The sequence below is a fragment of the Pongo pygmaeus genome, chromosome 11, assembly GCF_028885625.2.
Source record: "Pongo pygmaeus isolate AG05252 chromosome 11, NHGRI_mPonPyg2-v2.0_pri, whole genome shotgun sequence".
NCBI lineage: Eukaryota > Metazoa > Chordata > Mammalia > Primates > Hominidae > Pongo > Pongo pygmaeus.
Genome location: NC_072384.2, coordinates 47,684,299 through 47,701,087, shown reverse-complemented (window position 1 = coordinate 47,701,087; position 16,789 = coordinate 47,684,299). Strand labels below are relative to the sequence as shown.

Genomic DNA, 16,789 nt, shown 5'->3' with positions numbered 1-16,789 from the left:
TTAATTTTTAAGTGTAAAAGGTTTTTACAACAGAATTCTAAACCCAGCCTAGCTTTATCATTCATTTCCAAAGGCACTAAGTATTTCACAGTCATGCAAGGACCCAGAAATTTTACCATCCTTCTTAAAAAATTAGGACTTAAAGAAATGCAAAATATTTTAACTGTGAAGGAGTATTAGCAACAAAATCAGTAAACTATCAAGTTATGCCTAAGTTCAAATAACAAAATTTACATAGTGTAAAACGATAAGCAACATTAATCTAAAGTTAAAAATCGAGATTATTTCAACAAAAAAGTGATGTGTGACCGGGGCCTGTCAGGGGGTGGGGGGCTGGGGAGGGATAACATTAGGAGAAATACCTAATGTAGGTGATGGGTTGATGGGTGCAGCAAACCAACATGGCACATGTATACCTATGTAACAAAACTGCACGTTCTGCACATGTACCCCAGAACTTAGAGTATAATTAAAAAAAAAAGTGGTTTGTGTGTGTGGTGGTGTCGGGGGTGAGGATAAGAATAGTAGAAAGTAAAATCATGTTAAATGTCTCATTGTACACATGGGAAAGTATTAGACAATTTTGCTCTTGACACTGAAAGAGAAATGAAGCACTAGTAGAATAAGAATGTGATATAACACTTCCAAATGAGAACTAGAATAAAAAAAGATTAAGAAAAACTTGATGGGTATAGCAGAATAAAGGAAGAGAAAAATAAAATAGCAAAGAAGTATTATCTAGCACTGAAAAGTACAAATGATGAAAGTGGACTTCCCATATCAATAAGGGACACAGGAAAATCCAAGCACTCACACTTTCCAGTACATGTATTGTTACTGCCCAACTAGGTTCTTCCCTGCTGCCCAAAAATGCCAATATAATGAGAACAGCAGAAGTGCTGCAGCAAAGACAGAGTTTAATTATCACAAGGCAGTCCAGTGGCAGGACAGGAGATAATTGTCAAGTCTGCCTCCTGGGAGAATTTGGTGGCTAGAGTTTTTCAAGGAGTTTGATGGGTAGGATGCTAGAGAATGTGGAATGCTGATTGGTTGGGTTGGGGATGAAATCACAGGGGGTTGAAGCTATATTCTTGCGCTGTTTCTATTCCTGAGGGTGGGGGTGTCACAACCTGCTGAGTCAGTTTCTTGGTAGGGGTTACTGGTCAGGGTGGCGCCAGCTCGTCCATCAGAATGCAAGGTCTGAAAAATACCTCAAACACCAGTCTTAAGTTTTAGCATAATGATGTTATATACAGGAGCAAGTGGGGAGTTACAAATCTTGTGACCTCCAGCTACATGACTCTTGAACCATAGTTTTAACTGTGTGGCCAATTTGTTAATCTTACAAATGCAGTTTCAATCCCCAAGCAAAGTGGGGGTTAGCTTCAGGGAGAGACTGTTAATCATCTTTGTTTTAAACTGTAAACTAAATTCCTCCCATAGTTAGTGCACAGTTTGACCGACACCCAGGAATGAGCAAAGGCATTTTGTGAGGTTGGAAGCATGATGGAGTCAGCTCTGTCAGATTTCTCTCACTGTCATAATTTTTGCAAGGGTGATTTCAATAGGAAATGAGATAATAAAGAAACAAAGAGAAATGTTTTCTAAAAAGAAGTGAAAAAAACAGCATAAAATGAGAGCAAATATGTTTTTTTCTCAATAACAGTGAGATCATTCCGTACTTTGTCTAGAAATATATGACTTTTAGCCTAGTCTAGGAAACAAAATGTAATTTTATGTTGCTTATAATACTTGCACCTTAGCAATTTCTAGGCAAAGGTTAAAACTAAAGGAAAATACAAAGATATGTAAAGATATATCAGGCAAATGCAAACAGAAAGCACAGACAATAAAAAGTAAAAATAGATAAATGGAATTATATCAAACTAAAAAGCACTTTGGTACAGCAAAAGAAACAATAGAGTGAAGAGACAATGTATAGAATGGAAGAAAATATATGTGAACCATACAATTAATAAGGAGTTAATATCTAAAATATATACAGAACACAAAGAACTCAACAAGAGGCAAACAAATAACTTGATTAAAAAGTGCGCAAAGGACCTGAATAGACATTTCTCAAACGAAGACATACAAATGGTGAATAGGTACATGGAAAAACGCTCAACATCACTAATCATCAAGGAAATGCAAATTAAAGCCGCAATGAAGTATCACTACACACTTGTTAGAATAGCTATTACCAAAAACAAACAAAAAAAATAAGTATTGACAAGGATGTAGAGAAATGAGAACGTTTGTACACTGTAAGTGGAAATGTTAATTAGTATAGTCATTATGGAAAACAGTATGGAAGTTCCTCAAAAAACTTAAAAACAGAACTAGTACATGATCCCACTGGTGGGTAGTATCCAGAGGAAATGAAATAAGTCTTTCAAAGATGTATCTGCATTCCAATGATCACTGTAGCATTATACAACTAATAGCCAAGATATGGAATCAACCTCAGTGTCCATCAACAGATGAATAGGTAAAGAAAACATGGTGTATGAACACATAAGACAATACTACTCAGCCTTAAAAGGAAGGAAATCCTGTTACTTCTGAAAACGTAGATGAATCTGGAGGAATTATGTTAAGTGAAATAAGCTAGGCACAGAAAGACAAATACTGCATGATCTTATTTACATGTGGAATCTAAAAAAGTCAAACTCATAGTAGTGGAGAAAAGAATGTGGTTACCACAGACTGGAGGGGAGGAAGGGATGGGGGAGATGCTGGTCGATGGGTACAGAATTTCAGTTGGACAGGAGAAATAAGTTCAAGGGACCTATTGTATAACATGGCAACTGTGGTTAATACAAATGTGTATTATGACACAATGACATATTGCTAAGTAGATATTAAGTGTTCTCATCACAAAAAATGCTAAAAATGGAGGTAATGCATACGCTAACTAGCTTGATTTAGCCATTTCACAATGTATACATATTTCAAAACCATAAATATATACAATTTTTGACAATTAAAAAAGTAGAAATAATAAAAGGCAGAGTGGAAACATCAATAGCATACCGACGGAAATTAGAGCAAAATTTATTATATAGGCAAAACGAATTATTTTAAACTGATTAAAAAGTATAGATCCACAATGAGGATATGTACTTTATGAACTTTTATACTAGAAATAACATAGTGCTGAAATATAAAATAAAAGCTATTTGAAATTCATGGAGAGCACGAAAACATGGAAATAATCGTCTTGGGAAAATAACTTCTTTCAAAAAGTCATTTATAAATCAAACATCCAAAAGTAAATTAAAGAATTAACCAATATAACAGATGTACCTAACGTTGTATATAACAGAGAACATAATTCTCTTCAAATGTCCACAGAATGTTTACCAAAATTGATTATATTCCATACTACAAAGAAAACATCACTGAACTCCAAAAATTAAAAATTTTATAGGCCAGCCACTAATCATAGGGTAATAAAACTAGAAACAACTGACTAAAGATGAAGAGTATAAATAAAATTACCTAGAGCCTAAAAATCTTTCTCCAAAGAGGAAACTGAAACATCAATTACAGACTCCATATTTTAACAATAAAAATAAAGGCAGCAAAAGCTCTTAAAGCTCTTAAGATGGGTCTTTGTTATGAGAGTCAGATATGAGATATGAGGCTGAGCTCATATTCCTATCTTTTCTCTCTTGAGATCTCCTTAAAATACTGGTAAATAAATACATTTCTAAAGGGAAAACAAACAATAAGGAAAAGGAATAAAGGGCTGTTTGTGGAAAAGGGAATTAAAAAATTTCAGAAAGAAGGAAATCAGAAGGAGTGCTCAGTGATAAAGAGCAGTAGAGGAAGGGATGAAAGGTGAGGAGGGGGCCAACCTGCTGTAGAAATCCAAGAAAGGTAGGGCAATTGGAAACACAAAATGCAATGAACTTTAGTAGAGACCTATGAGGCTGAAAACAAAAAAAAATTGAAAGTCAGAAGACAAAGTTGTAAGGCCAGGCATGGTGGCTGACACCTGTAATGCCAGCACTTTGAAAGGCCAAGGCAGGAGGATTGCTTGAGGTTAGGAGTTCGAGACCAGCCTGGCCAACATGGTGAAACCCCGTCTGTACTAAAAATACAAAAATTAGCCAGGTGTGGTGGTGCATGCCTGTAATCCCAGTTATTCGGGAGGCTGAGGCAGGAGAATCGCTTGAACCCTGGAGGCTGATGTTGCAGTGAGCCAAGATGTTGACACTGCACTCCAGTCTGGGTGACAGGGTTAGACTGTCTAAAAAAAAAAAAAAATAGAAAGGAAGTAATGGAAGTTTCCTCTCTAAAATATTGAACACAATTTTGCTGAGAACAAGGATGGCTAGAATGAGAGGTAATGCTCTCTATCAGAGACATCAGCTTTGATATTTAGGGCTTGCAAAATATAAGGTTAATGTCATGCATACCTTATTCAAGACAAGCCAGCCAATACACTAGTCTGTTCACACACAGAGAAATCAGAGCTTTCCTATTACTTTATTTAAAAAGTAAACAGGCATCAGACACATGAATCACATCTACCACAGTGAAGAGAAAAAGAAAGACAACAAATGGGGGGCAGGATATCAACCACTGAGAAAAGGGAGAATATTTATAAAATATAAAAATAACTTTGAAAAACTTATAATACACTGCATCCATGAACAAGAGGAGGATATCTTAAAGAAAGAATAAGCATGAAATATGAAAGAGGTCTTGGAAATTAAATATATGATTGCTAAATACAATAAGTGATTTGGAAATCTAAGTTAAAAAATCTTCAGTAAGTAGAATATTAATTAGCACTAGGTCGGTAAAATATGAGAAAGTTAAGAGAGAAGATTGATTCTAAAGGGTTGACATTCAACTAAAAGGAATTCCAGAATGAGAATATGTAGGGAAATATAGAGGAAAAAATAATCGTAGATATAATAGAAGATAATTTTTTAAAGATAAAAAAGGGTATAAGACTTCAGACTGAAAGTCCTTGTATGCCAAGTATACTACACTAAAAAAAAAACAAAAAAAAAAAACTAAAAAAACTCACAATTAGATATATCTCTATAAAATTTGGGACCACTAGTTAAGGAGATCTTAAAGGCTTCCAGAAAGAAACAAAGTCACGTATCAATTATGTGATCAACATCACTGTAGGAAATGAAACAATGTCTTAAAAGTTGTGAGAAAAATGATTTTGTACTCATATCTAGGGAAAGCAGTTCTCAAATATAAAAGTAAAATAAAAATTTTCTAGAAATACAAGGACTTAAAAGTTTATCTTCTATGTATCCTTTAATACCTCTATTGAAGAAGAAATCTATAATAAATTACAGACTTTTTAGGATTGATCTGAGAAGAAAACTTGGAGCTTTAAACCTACTTATTAAAAAAAATGGAAATATATAAACCAAGCATTGAATTCAAGAAAACTGAAAAGAAGGAAAATATGAACCTAAAGAAACAGAAAAAAATAAGAGATGAATAAAGATAAATACAAATAAATGAAACAAAAACCAGAAAGGCAGACTTGAACAACTACAACAAAAGCTGCTCCCTTTTAAAGACAAACACAACAAATGATTCTAGTGATATTTCAATACTTTCAATGATCTTAGAGAAAGATAGTCTTTAATTTCATTTATCAAACTAGTGTAGTTTACTACAAAACATGACAATGACAAGACAAAATAAAACCTGAAAACCAATCTCACTTATTCATTCATTTGTTAAATATTTACTGAGAGTCTATTCTATGCCAAGCATTGTACCAGGCATGAAAGATAAATAAAAATAAGTAAATAAAAATAGAAATCCCCACCCACCTCTATGGATATTAGATTTTAAAAATAAGCAAACCAAATACATGATGAAGTAGAGTTTAAATGGAGAATATGAAATGTCTATGTTGGGAAATTTAATAAAATATATCATTATAATAATAGGTTAAAAAAAAACCCAAATGACTATCACTATAAATGACTCAAGTTTTTTGATAATGTCCAATATCCACTTTTATTTAAAATACTCATAGCAAATTAGAAACTGTACATGGTACATTTATTTACCATAATTCTGTAAGAATTAGCCAACACAACCAGATAAGAACATGATATTATATATAAATAATGGCAAAGATTTAGAATTACCATTAACTACTACTGATAAAATAATCAACATGAAAAAAACTAAGCCTACCAACTAAATTAATAAAGTTCAGAAAAGATGGACTGTTAAAAAATAAATATACAATAAAAATAAAAACAAGCAGAGCCTCATACAAATAGAAAGATAACGAAGTATAACAGAAAGAAAAGAGAGGGGGATGCTGTGGTTCAAGCCTGTAATCCCAGCACTTTGGGAGGCCTGGGTGGGGGGATTGTGTGAGATTAGGAATTCAAGACCAGCCTGGGGGCAGTTTTGGGAGACCAGGCTATACAAAAGAAAAAAGAAGGAAGGGAGCACTCATCCCAGCTGATTCCAGCACTTTGGAAGGCCAAGGCGGGCAGATCCCTTGAGCCTCAGAGTTCATGACCAGCCTGGGCAATATGGTGAAACTACAGCTTTACAAAAAAATACAAAAACTAGGTGGGCTTAGTGGTGCATGCCTGTGGTCTCAGCTACTCAGGAGGCCAAGGTGGGAGAATTGATTGAGCCTGGAAGGCAGAGGTCAAAGTGAGATGAGATCACACCAGTGCACTCCAGCCTGGGTGAAAAAGTGAGAACCTGTCTCAAAAAAAAAAAAGAAAAGAAAAGAAAAGAGAGCGAGAGAGAAAAGAAAAAAAATCGTTCACAATAGCAACCAAAAATACATAGACCTGGAATAAATAAAACAGAAGATGTATTATTAGAATCACTTGGAATAGGATTGATTCTTCTGCAGGATAGGTAATTCATATGGAAAAAATCAAATTAGATACCTACCCCAAGTCATACATAAAACAAAACCAGGTGGATTAAAGACCTACACATAAAAGCAAACAAACATAAAAGTTTAAAAAGTTAAAGAACACTATATATTATTTAACAATAACGTATATTTAGTAAAAATATAAAAATATCCATTCATATGAACACATTGATTTCAGAATAATGGTTACCTCTGGAGAGGGAGGCAAGGGGAAGGAAAGGAGATGGGCTTTAGCTTTGTCAGTAATATATTATTTCTTTAAAAAAATGGGAGAGAAATCAGAATTAATGTGATGTGATTCGATTAAAAGTTACCAATGTCATTATTTTCTGTACTATTTAATATGTTCAAAATATTTCATAAGGAAAAGTAAAATTAGAAAAATGTAAACATCTTTAATCCATCTGATCTTTATTTGGGCTGACGCTAAATTGTGAGATTAGTGTACTCATTTTATCCCAATTTTCACAACTCTATTGAACAATTCATCCTTTCTCTCTTTTAATTTGAAATGCCACCTAAAACAAATTGTAACTTGCTCTATACCCAGATCTATTTCTGTCTTTTTTATTCTTTTTTAATCTGTCTACTGTGGTCTCAATACCCCTTATAATACATTTTTAAACTGATAGATGTCAAAGCCTGCATATCTCCTCCCTCTACTCACACCCCTCATCACCTCCCAAATCAACATTAGCCTCATACCTCCTGCATGTTTTTTGTTCTTTATAGTATTCATAGTAAATGTTAGAAGATCTTCAATGATTCCTGATAAAGCTTGTTTCATTCTTTGCTGTATCCCAACAGCCTCCGCAGAGTGTGACATACAATAATCACTGAATAAGTTATCTGTTCTTCTGCTTTTCTTTTAATCAACAAAACACCTGAAAACCTAGGATTATATTTATAGACTAATGTGGAAGAAATTTGCGTTTTATTGTGTTAGTCTTGCCAGTCTATTTGTTTAAATGTCTCTCAGCAAAGTTTTATAGTTTTCTTCAGATAAATTGTTTATAAGTGCCTGTTATGTTTATCCTTCTTATTCTATAGTTTTTGTTATTATTACTGGTAAGCTTTTTCTTTTTATCAATTGATTATTGATAGGGGAGTTACTATTTTATAAATTGATTTTTAGTCCAGCATATTTGCAGACATTTTCTATTAATTCTATATAGGCAATAGTAACGTGCAAATAATAACAGTTCTGTCTTGCTAGTCAATCTTTTTATTTCTCTTCTTTCTCTTTTTCTTACTGCATTGGGTAGAACTTCTAGTACAATGTTGACAGGTTTGCATGACAACAGGCAACCTTTTCTTTCATACTTTAAAGTGGCATGCTTGCTATTCTTAAAATTTTTTTCTTATTTTTTGTAAATACCTTTTTATCATATTAAGAAATTGTCCTCCTATTCCTAATGTGCCAAGAATTTTTCTTATAATTATTGTTCAATTTTATTGAATGCTTTTAATGTATCTATTGGGATGACCATATGGTTTTTCTCCTTTAATTTGTTCAATGTTATAGATTACACTGATAGATTTTTAAAAAGAAAAACATTGAACTATTTTTGAATTCCTCAAATAAAGCCTACGTGGTCAGGAGATACCAACACAAACAACTCACTTTGATTTGTCAATATTTTATTTAGGGTTTCTGCATCAAAGTTTCCATGTGAGACTGTCCTATAATTTTTCTTTCTTGTATTATCTTTGCCTGATTTAGACATTAAAATCAAAAGAGAAGCTTTCCCTCTTTTCTTGAAACACTTCTCTCTCTCTCCACCCTAATCTAAGTCACCATTTGAATTATCCTCTTAATCCTCCCTTTCTTTTCAAATTTATTTAAGCATTTATTTTTTTCTCTTTCCTGAACTTGTTCTTTGTCCCCAGCCTGCCACCTCACATACTCCCTAAAATGTAAACTCCACAAAAGCAGCTTGTCTATCTCAAGAAATGAGGTCTGTGTTAAGCATATAGCAGAGTCTCAAAAATACTTGTTGAACAAATAAAAGAAATGAAATTCTACTTTTCATCTATCAAATTTGCAATACAAAAACTTGTAATATCCATATTGCAAAATGTACATATTTATGCATATATTAATATAATGTTTTGAAAGAGTAAATTGAGGGTAACAACTAAAAGCCTTTAAAATGTGTTATCTTTTGATGAGGCAAGTGCATTTCTAGCAATTTATTTTTCTGAAGTAATTCAATAATGTGAAAAGGGTATGAAAAATAGTTTTTTATCAAAGCATTGTTTATGACAAAAAACTGTAAATAATCTAACTGTTCAATAATCTGTGATTTTTGAACAAATTATGATACATCCATAAAACAGAATAGTATGTCCTTCTAAAATTGCCATAGAAAGATGTTTAGAATACACTGTGAATTTTAAAAAGACGGTCTTACTATAATATGTACTATTATCCTACTTTGGCTAAAGAGTTCATTTCTATGTATTGAACAAAGCCTGGAAGAATATACACAAAAATGTTGCTGTTGTTTTAATCAGATACTGGAATTTTAAAAGTTTTTTATTTCTTTTCCTTTACTTGTGTTTTTCTTCCTTTAGACCATGAAACATTACGTTTTAGGTAGTAAAACATAAATTTAAAAAGAAAAGTATTTGAACACCATGCTGTTACAAATTTAATGAGAAATCTCTGGCATTGGGAAGCAATAATCGAATATGTGTGTTTGCGTGTGTGTGTGTGTACACGCACACATACGTGTAAATTACGTCTGTTGATGGCTGCCCAGTGTCTGACCACATTCCTTATTTTGGGAAATCTCAAAAAGTCTGGGATAGTCCCTTTCCTAGTTATTTGGTTATTGATCATCAGTCATGTGACCTTTGTTAACCAAACTAATGCTCCCACCCAGGACTTTGAATTTTGTGAGAGTGAGGCAGAGGTTACTCATGGAAGCTGCGGTCACACTGAAACAGCAAACTTCAATGAGTGTCCAAAGGCAGCAGAACCCAGTGGCATGTTAAAGGCTGTCCAGTGGAAACTGTATCAGCAGCAGACTTCAAAGCAGAATTTTCCTATGGTATGACATTGGCAAGGCTTTACATTTCTTCATTTCTACTAGTTTCTTTTTTTTTTTTTTTTTTCTTTTATTATTATTATTATTATTATTATTATTATTATTATACTTTAGGTTTTATGGTACAAGTCTAGTACTCCAGCACCCCTACAGATTCTGCGGGCTCTATGATATTACCAAATATTCCTTTTCTGCTTTAGAAAAAGCTGGCTTCTATTGTTTAAAACTAAGAATTCTGATTGGTACAATGCCTAGCAACTATCGTGAATCATACTCTTGCATTTCAGAAATTGCCATTATTTTTCTAGGCAGTTCAAAAGCATACTAGAAAGAGAACACACTTTGAAGCCAGACTGATCAGGTTTGAATATCAGCTACTATAATTGCTAGCTGTGTGTGACCTTAAGACAACAGACCTAACCTCTCTCAGTCTTAATTTCTTCATCTGTACATTATTATTATTTCCTCCTCCTCTTCCTCTTCTTCTTCTTCTTCGACGAGGTCTCACGATGCTGCTCAGGCTGGTCTCAAACTCCTGGACTTAAGCGATTGTACCACATAGGCCTCCCGAAGTGATGGGATTATAGGTATAAGCCATCCTACTGAGCCTGTAAACTATTTTTGATGATCCAACAATGTTAACATTTTGCATCTTTCATATTTATCTCAAATTCTTAAATTTCTTCTGGTATTTCATGGTCCACATCTACACGTGCACTTTGAGATGATTTATATATCTCCGTTATCTAGAACACTACTTGTCAACACTATCAACTCTATCTCACTAGGTTGTGAAACTCTTATAAATGAATGCAAATGTCTGCTTTCTTCAATACTATACATAGGTTGCTGGAGTACTGCTAGAGAAATTAGAAGTAACCCACATACAGCCAAGATGGCTTTTGGCCAGACTCATAAAACTATGTTCAGATTAAAATCAAATAAAACAGGAGCCTATACGTAAAAAGCATTGAAAAATGAAAAACAACTTAAATCATTACTGAACTCTCATGAAGATACACTAATGTAGGATTTCATTACTAATGCATAGTAAAAGATAATTAGATTCTTTTGGCGTCTCCCTTAATTGTGCAGCAGGGCAGCTGTCCCAGGATCTTATTTCACACACCCAAATCTTCCTCAAACTCTAACCTCCACCCAATATGACTTTTTCCTTCAATACATCCACTTTTCCGGTCTTTGAAGATTGATTATATTCTCCCTCAAACTTCCTAATGTAAGTGATTCTAGCTTTATTGGCTTCTTTCAAGTTTCCTCCTTTCCCAATACATAAAACAGCACCAAAAGTTGACCCTTAATTTGAGCAGGAAACAGGGAAAAACTTTTAAACTTTTAAGTATTAATAATCTGTTATCTTCTCCCATGGCTTACAAAAAGTTTTCCCCTCTCTTCATCTCCCTCCCTCTCTCTGCCTCCCAATGCACACACCACAACTGTGTGCATTTGTGCCACGATATATTTTGATCTAAAAACTACACTGTGTCTTTAAAAATGCTTAGCAATCCTACATTTCCCTGATTAGTCCTTTTCTCTATTTCTCAGCCCAGATATTTCTCCTGAGCTCAGTTCACAAATTCCACAGCCTTCTGTATATCTTCATATGAGCACCCTATGGTGATTTCAAATATGAAATTTACGGAAAATAAAAAACTCATGAACTTTTCCCCTAAATTGTCTCTTTCTTGTATTCTCCACCCAAATATCAACTTTTCACCTAGTCAATCAAACAACGCGTGATTCCTGACCTTCTCCTTTGAATCACACTCAGTGTTCATGAATCAGGAAGTTGATTGTTCAATTTGCTAAATATCTCTTGCATATTTATTGCAATTAGCCTAGATCAGACTAGCATCCATGCTTTCCTCTATTTGGTCTTCCCACCTCCAGATCAGTCCCACCTAAGGCTATTGTTTTTACTACAGTTAAAACAATCTATCTAAAATGCCAATGGCATTCTGTTACTTAACTGTATGGGTTCTCCAGTCTGACTGCTGAGTTTTCAATCAGGCTTAATGACCAACTAGGAGGAAGAGACAGTGTATGCCATAGTTGTTAAGCACATAGACACTACAGTCTATCTGCCTTGGTTCAAATCCCAGCATTGCCTTTTCATATACGACCTTGGTATATGACCTTGGACAAATTACTTAACCCCACAGGGCTCAATTTTTTTCCCTTCTTTCTATTTATTTATTTCCACAGGGATCAGTTTTTTTATAAAACTGAAATGACAAAAGCATCTGTATTATAGGGTGGCTGTGAGGGTTACATGAATGAACATAAAGCTCTTGTAGAGTGAGAACCATATAAATGTATGCTATTATTATATGGCCTTAAATAGAATGTATAACCTTTCTGTACTTCAGTCTCTTCCTCTTCTACAAATAGGAATAATATATATACATAATTTTTTTTTTACTTTAGATGATAAAAGAGATTCATGTTATATGTCATTCTCTGGTAAACATTCCTTGATCTCCCATTTCCCCAGTGCAGGAATAAATGTATAGGCACATCTTGTTTTTTTGCTCTTCACAGATATTGTGTTTTTCACAAATGGAAGGTTTGCGACAACCCTGCATTCAGCAAGTCTATGGGTGCCATTTTTTCCAACAGCATGTGCTCACTTCATGTCTCTGTGTCACATTTTGGTAATTCTTGCAATATTTCAAACTTTTTCATTATTATTACATCTAATATAGTGATCTGTGATCAGTGACCTTGGATGTTTCTACTGTAACTGTTCTGGGGTGCCACAACACATGTCCATATAAAAAGGCAAATTCAATTGATAAATGTTGTGTGTGTCCTGACTACCCCAGAATCTGGCTGTTCCCCCATCTGTCTCCCTCTCCCCTAAGACACAACAATATTCAAATTAGGCCAAGTAATAACCCTTCAATGGCCTTTTAAGTGTTCAGGTGAAAGGAAGAATCACATGTCGCAATTCAAATCAAAAGCTAGAAATAATTAAGCTTAGTAAGGAGGACATGTCAGGCTGACAGCTAGGCTTCTTGTGCTGAACAGGTAGCCAAGTTGTGAATGTAAAGGAAAAGTTATTGAAGCAAATTAAAAGTGCTACTTCAGTTAATACACAAATGATAAGAAAGCAAAACAGCCTTTTTGCTGTGAAATAGCGTTTTTGCTGATAAAAAGTTTTAGTGGTCTGGGGAGAAAATCAAACCAGCTACATTTCCTTAAAATAAAATCTAATCCAGAACAAGGTCCTAACTCTCTTCAATTCTCTGAAGGCTGAGAGAGGTGAGGAAGCTGCAGAAGAAAAGTATGACCCTAGCAATGCAAGGTGGTTCATGAGGTTTAAGAAAAGAAGCCATCTCCATAAAAGTGCGAAGTGAAGCAGTAAGTTCTGATGGAGAAGCTGCAGCAAGTTATCTAGAAGCTCTAGCTAAGATCATTGATGAACAAACAACAGATTTTCAGTGTAGTTGAAACAGCCATCTATCTATTAGAAGATGCCATTTAGGACTTTCACAGCTAGAGGAGAAGTCAATGTTCAACTTCAAAGCTTCAAAGGACCCACTGATTCTCTTGTTAGAGGCTAATGCAGTTGGTAATTTTAGGTTGAAGCCAATGGTCATTAACCATTCCAAAAATCCTAGGGCCCTTAAGAATTATGCTAAATCTACTCTGCCTGTGCTCTAGAAATGGAATAACAAAGCCTAGAGGATAGCACATCTGTTTGCAGCATGATTTGCTGACTATTTTAAGCTCACTGTTGAGAGACCTACTGCTCAGAAAAAAATACTCCTTTCAAAATATTACTGCTCATTGACAGTGCACCTAGTCATCCAAGAGCTGTGATGGAGATGTACAAAGAGATTAACGTGTTTTCATGCTTGCCAAAACAGTATCTATTCTGTAGCCCACGGATCAAGTCTTTCAACTTGAAAATGCATCAACTTTAAAAGTCTTTTTAATTAAGAAATACATTTTGTAAGGCTATACCTGCCATACACAGTGTTTCCTTGATGCATCTGGGCAAAGTAAATAGAAAACCTTCTGGAAAGGATTTACCATTCTAGATGCCATTAGGAATATTCATTATCTCTGACCTGGGTAGAGCAGCATCTGGTTGGTGGTGCCCATCTCATATCAGCCAGAGATACAGCAATTCCTTGTTTATCCCAGCTTGGCTTTTAGTCTGTGCCTATACCTGGTGCATGTGCAGAAAATATGGGGGCAGGAGAGAAGAATATTCTTGATTCATGGGAAGAGGTCAAAATATCAACATTAACAAGAATTTGGAAGGAGTGAATTCCAACCCTCATGGATGACTTTGATGGGTTCAAAACTTCAGTGGAGGAAGTATGTATCACAGATGTTGTGGAAAGAGCAAGAGATCTCTAATTGGAAGTGGAGCCTGCAGATGTGACTGAATTGCTGCAATGTCATGATAAAACTTGAACAGATGAGCAGTTGCTTCTTACGGCTAACAAAGTAAGTGGCTTCTGAAGGAGGAATCTACTTTTGGTGAAGATGCTGTGAATATTGTTGAAATGACAACGAAAGATTTAGAGTATTACAGAAACTTAGTAGATAAAGCAGCAGCAGGGTTTGAGAGAATTGATTCCAATTTTGAAAGTAGTTCTACTGTGGCTAAAATTCTATCAAACCGCATCGTATGCTAGAGAAATCTTACATGAAGGGAAGAGTTGACCAATGTGGCAAACTTCATTGTCTTATTTTAAAGAACTGCCACAGATAACCCAACATTCAGCAACCATTACCCTGACCAGTCAGCAGATGTCGACATTGAGGCTAAACCCTTCGCTAATAAAAAGATTATTACTTGCTGAAGGCTCAGGTGATCATTAGCTTTTTGTTGTTGTTGTTAGCAATAAACTATTTTTAAATCAAGGTATTTACATAGCTGTGAGGCAAATGGCTGCACTTCAGTCAGGAGTAGGCTGAGGTGGCCTTCTTGTGCAGCATGACTCAGTGGGTTTGTGGTGCAGGTGCACAACCCTGCACATTATGCAACCACACCACGTGAGGAGCATTAGATGATGACCTATGTGAGCTCATGCTTGGCTCAGAGCCACTATTGTCTGTAAAAGGTATAATTACCCTGCTAATGCTGCACATATGGCTCACTTGCACCCAGAGAGAGAGTAAAGCCATGTCAAAACTGTCTACAATTCCTCGAGTGTTTTTCCTGCTACCCGCCACTCACCCACCAACTCCCCTTGGATCTCAGTTAGAACCTGACAACTGGCATATCAAATAGGATTCTGAGGTAAGTGAACCTTCGGTCCCCACTGATTCTGGGTCGGCCATGTGTCCACAACATGGGTTGTGATACACAGTGGCAGCTGTGCTGCTTGGATGGGCTCTGATGGAAACATGGGCAGAGGTAGATGGGTCCCTAGCGAGCATGGAGAAGATGCTGAAGCAGCTGGAAGCACAGAGCACTGAGAATGAACGAGTCTTTGCTTGCAAAGTTGGATGGGCATTTTTGACTGCACTAGAAGAACTACACATCCAGTCCCTGAGGGATGCAGCGCATTGGTTGCAGGTGAGCGGGCAGTTGGCACAAGGGCAAGGTGACCACACCCTGATTGAGTGGCTATGGGCAGCCATACGGACTGTGAGGAATGACACTGGTGAAATACCTGAAACTGTGAGTAAATGGCAGTCATATGCTGATTTGGTGCAAGTCATCTGGGAGATGGGTATGCGGCAGGCTATGTTTGACCTGAATACCCAGAGGCCAGATGATGAACATTTCACTCCCACATGAGGAGTCTCATGTTGGGTTCTGCACCCCTGAGTGCCTTTGGCTCCCTAGCTGCTGTCCCCACCCTGTACGCAGGGTGACACATACATGAAGTGACCACTGCTATGGCGGCTCTCAGGGAAGCAGAAGGCCACTGGCAGGACCAAGGGGTCTGCGCCTTAAAGAAGGGGAAGATGCCCCGCCCACAGGGGTGCCCCCATGGGAGAAAAGGGGGCCTCAACAAGTGACACGCTCATGCATATGGATAGATTTGATTTTGGCTGGGGTTGACCAAGAGAAAATCAATAAGCAGCCCAATGAAGTACTCTTAGCTTTGTGGAGACAGTTGTCTCCGGAGCAGCAATTCCAGAAAATGCCCAAGGGGAAGAAGTACACTGCTGCGCCACCTGGTCCCACCCGGGTGCTTTAGCTCAAAGACTACTTGCTGCAGCCAGGTGGCCATGTAGAGCTGTTTCTGTTTGATTAGGGAACTTGCCGAGATGCCCAGTTTGGGGGGACACTGGACGATTGGAGGCCACATGTGGAATTAGCAATCCATTGGTCCCCAACCAATGTACAGTGGGTGCAGGTGCTGGCACTGGTGGATACTGGTGCAGATTGCAGCCTTCTTTATGGGAACCTGAATAAGTTTCTGGGCAAACCTGCTTACATTGACGGTTATGAAAGTGAGTCAGTGAAAGTGAAACCTGTATCTCTGTACTTGGCATCGGTTGTTTGGCTCCCCGTTTATATACTGTGTGTGTTTCTCCCATACCTGAATACATTCTGGGGGTGGACATTTTACATGGCTTGGCATTACAAACCACAGCCAGGGAATTCAGACTCCAAGTGCATGTGGTGTAGCTGGTGCTGCACGGACATACGCATCACCAGCCTCAGGTTCTGCCACAACCCTGACGGGTTACTTCCACCCATCAATTCTGCTTGCTGGGTGGACATACAGAGATAACTGAGACAAAAAGTTGGAAGAGGTGCAGATAGTGCATGGCACCCATAGCCCCTACAATTCTCCAGTGTGGCCAGTTAGAAAGCCTGATAGAAACTGGCGGA

General features: G+C 36.5%; 1 protein-coding gene and 1 non-coding gene across 11 annotated transcripts in view; one reads left to right on the top strand and one right to left on the bottom strand.

The window, feature by feature from the left end:
* Window positions 1–16,789, bottom strand: part of MBD5 (methyl-CpG binding domain protein 5) — a 475,447-nt gene that overhangs the window by 225,819 nt on the left and 232,839 nt on the right. The gene's annotated exons all lie outside the window — the stretch shown is intronic.
* Window positions 14,045–14,179, top strand: LOC129032266 (small nucleolar RNA SNORA48). The gene has a single exon (XR_008501281.1). It is a non-coding gene; the product is annotated as a small nucleolar RNA SNORA48 (small nucleolar RNA).